Source organism: Schistocerca cancellata, chromosome 6, assembly GCF_023864275.1.
Source record: "Schistocerca cancellata isolate TAMUIC-IGC-003103 chromosome 6, iqSchCanc2.1, whole genome shotgun sequence".
In the NCBI taxonomy this organism is placed as follows: Eukaryota; Metazoa; Arthropoda; class Insecta; order Orthoptera; family Acrididae; genus Schistocerca; species Schistocerca cancellata.
In genome coordinates, this window is record NC_064631.1 from 689094251 (window position 1) to 689097656 (window position 3406).

The 3406-nt window shown below is 44.6% G+C and overlaps 1 pseudogene; it reads right to left on the minus strand.

Moving 5' to 3' along the window:
- Positions 1–2282: 2282 nt before the first annotated feature.
- Positions 2283–2400, minus strand: LOC126089599 (5S ribosomal RNA; annotated as a pseudogene).
- Between the last annotated feature and the right edge of the window lie 1006 nt (positions 2401–3406).

The following is a 3406-nucleotide window of genomic DNA, read 5'->3' on the forward strand; positions in this document are numbered from 1 at the left end:
ATTGTCGGACGAGTAAACCGGCACTTGACAGAACGCCAAGATAGCTCACTTCTAACGCCGAGTCACTCGCTGTACTGGCAACCGTGTCACTCAGGATCTGTCGAAAGAAAGTAACGTAACTGTTTTTTTGCAAATATGTATTACTAGCTGCAGTGCCTGGCGTTGCCTGGAATCACAAAGTGATTGGCCCTCTGCCTTGTTGATATTCATATTGCATGCAAGCCGCTTGGGAAATTGCAATCGCTTTAAACCGAAGGGCATATCTGAATCACTGGGTCTCAATGGAATGCGACGAATGAATACTTCTTCACCTGTAGGAAAATACGACCAGTTGCGTCGTATGTTGTTACTTTTTACGATAAGTATCTCATTGCGTTTTTGGAGATCTCGTCTTCTAGTGTTTCAGCCGAGTTCTCACTGGCTGCACTACAGCTGTGTCTGAGCACGACTCGAACTGTTCGAACAGTTTTCGTTACAGTTCGGGAAGTCTCGGGTTTTGTTCGATCTTTTGATCGGCCCCTGATCTGGTGACTTGTTGGTACTACATCCACGGCCTGTTCAAATGTGTGTGAAATCCTATGGGACTTAACTGCTAAGGTCATTAGTCCCAAAGCTTACACACTACTTAACCTAAATTATCCTAAGGACAAACACACACACACACCCATGCCCGAGGGAGGACTCGAACCTCCGCCGGGTCCCCTAGACTTAGAATTACTTAAACCTAACTAACCTAAGGACATCACACACATCCATGCCCGAGGCAGGATTCGATCCTGCGACCTTAGCAGCAGCGCGGTTCCAGACTGAAGCACCTAGAACCGCTCGGCCGCAACGGGCCGGCGCTGGTGTGTGTGTTAATGTGTAATGGCGTGTAGCTTTCCTAACTGATGCACACGTTTGATCTGCTACTTGATTTTCAAGTTCGTTAGTCGAATTCTTACATTTTTCGGAGTGTGAAAATTTGGAAATTTATGCTAAGTTCCTATGTGACCAAACTGCTTAAGTCATCTGTCCCTAGGCTTACACACTACTTAATCTAACGTAAACTAACTTACGCTAAGGACAACACACACACACACACACACACACACTCATGCACGAGGGAGGACTCGAACCTCCGACAGGGGAAGCCGCTCGAACCGTGGCAAAGCGCCTTGTCCGCGCGGCTATCCCGCGCGGGATCGGAGGGTGGTCACGAGTATATTTTTCTGTATGTACTAAGTTTTGCCGGTCCTTGCTTTGTGTAAGCAGAACACGTGTTATAGGAAGTTCATTACTGCAACAAAGGTTTAAAATTCAGTTGTTTGACTCCTCTTTTAACTCAAATGTATGCGTGTACTTTTCTCGTGTGTATGTGTTTTATTTCTTCTACTTTTCATTTCTTTTCAATTTCAAGATTGTGTAACATTTTTAATATCACTTGGTGGCGTTTTCACCGTGTGTAGTTTCAGCACCATGTTGAATAAGTTTTATTCTTAAAGTAGTAGCAGAAGTAAAGCTGTGAGTACCGGGCGTGAGTCGTGCTTCGGGAGCTCAGATGGTAGAGCACTTGCCCGCGGAAGGCAAAGGTCCCAAGTTCGAGTCTCGGTCGGGCACACAGTTTTAATCTCCCAGGAAGTTTCATATCAGCGCACACTCCACTGCAGAGTGAAAATCTCATTCTGGAAGTTTGATTCTTAATTCCGCGTGATATTTTATTGATATTTGTGACTGTATGGTTTACATTTGTGTTCTTGAAGTTTTCACGAATCTTAGTAATTTTGCTTTGTTCATGAATATTCGCGGCATTTGCGAGTGTGTCACGTCAGCGTAGCTTAGTTTCAGTGCAACGTGAAACAAATAAATTTCTTTGTCGGAAACTGTTCCATAATATTCGTACTCACAATAATTCAATCGTAGCGAGACGGATGAAACTCTGACCCTTTGACTTACTATGATGGCCAAAATTCTTTTTTATCTCTATCCTTCTGTGTGTGAATCGTGTATGTTTGTCTAAGCTTTTCCCATACGCGCCTAAGATTTCCCTTTTGTTTGGCAACGCAACGTACCTTAGCACTCAGTATAACAACAGTATATATGTACTCCGTCGTCAGGCCACGAGTGGCCTACCGGGACCATCCGAACGCCGTGTCATCCTCAGTGGAGGATGCGGATAGGAGGGGCGTGGGGTCAGCACACCGCTCTCCCGGTCGTTATGATGGTATTCTTGACCGAAGCCGCTACTATTCGGTCGAGTAGCTCCTCAATTGGCATCACGAGGCTGAGTGCACCCCGAAAAATGGCAACAGCGCATGGCGGCCTGGATGGTCACCCATCCAAGTGCCGACCACGCCCGACAGCGCTTAACTTCGGTGTTCTCACGGGAACCGGTGTAGCCACTGCGGCAAGGCTGTTGCCATAACAACAGTATAAGTGAGTTAATAAATTATATAACGGGCAACGACAGATCATAGCTTAGAATTACTTTGCAATTTTTAATATGATGTTTTACCTTAATAAACTGTATTAAACTGTGATGACTGTTTCTCAGACAAACCCGATCCCCTTTGTAAGATTATTTTTAATGCATACCACCTGGCGTTTCTGATGCGCAAAAGGCAGGCCTTATTTGTAGACTTTTGTCTGATTATCTTATTATTTTTGTTGAGGCTTAAGCTCCTGCTTGCTCTGAATTACTCGATTTACGTTTGTACTTAAATTCTCCCCATATGCTCCTTTCGTGTATTCGCTTGGACCTTTTTGTTAATATTAACATATTAATAATGTTTACAATTCGGTGGTTACTTCAGTTCTTATATTAAATTTTCCCAATTTTAACTAAACGAGGTGGTGACTCAGCAAAATTTAGTGGGACACGAAACTTACAGTAGACTGCAGAGTTCCATATTGGCTAACTTACCCAGTTTCTGTTTACAAATCATTTTCCAGATAACCATTCACCCGTTAATAACAAATGGTTCAAATGGCTCTGATTACTATGGGACTTGACATCTTAGGTCATCAGTCCCCTAGAACTTAGAATTACTTAAACCTAACTAACCTAAGGACATCACACACATCGATGCCCGAGGCAGGATTCGAACCTGCGACCGTAGCAGTCCCGCGGTTCCGGACTGAAGCGCCTAGAACCGCATGGCCACCAGGGCCGGCACCGTTAATAACAATTTACCGTATGTTTGTACAACCTTTTAAAGATCTTAATACTGTTACTTATTGTATTGTAGCCGGCCAGGGTGACCGAGCGGTTCTAGGCGCCACAGTCTGGAACAGCGCGACCGCTACGGTCGCAGGTTAGAATCCTGCCTCGGGCATGGATGTGTGTGATGTCCTTAGGTTAGTTAGGTTTAAGTAGTTCTAAGTTCTAGGGAACTGATGACCTCAGATGTTAAGTCCCATAGTGCTC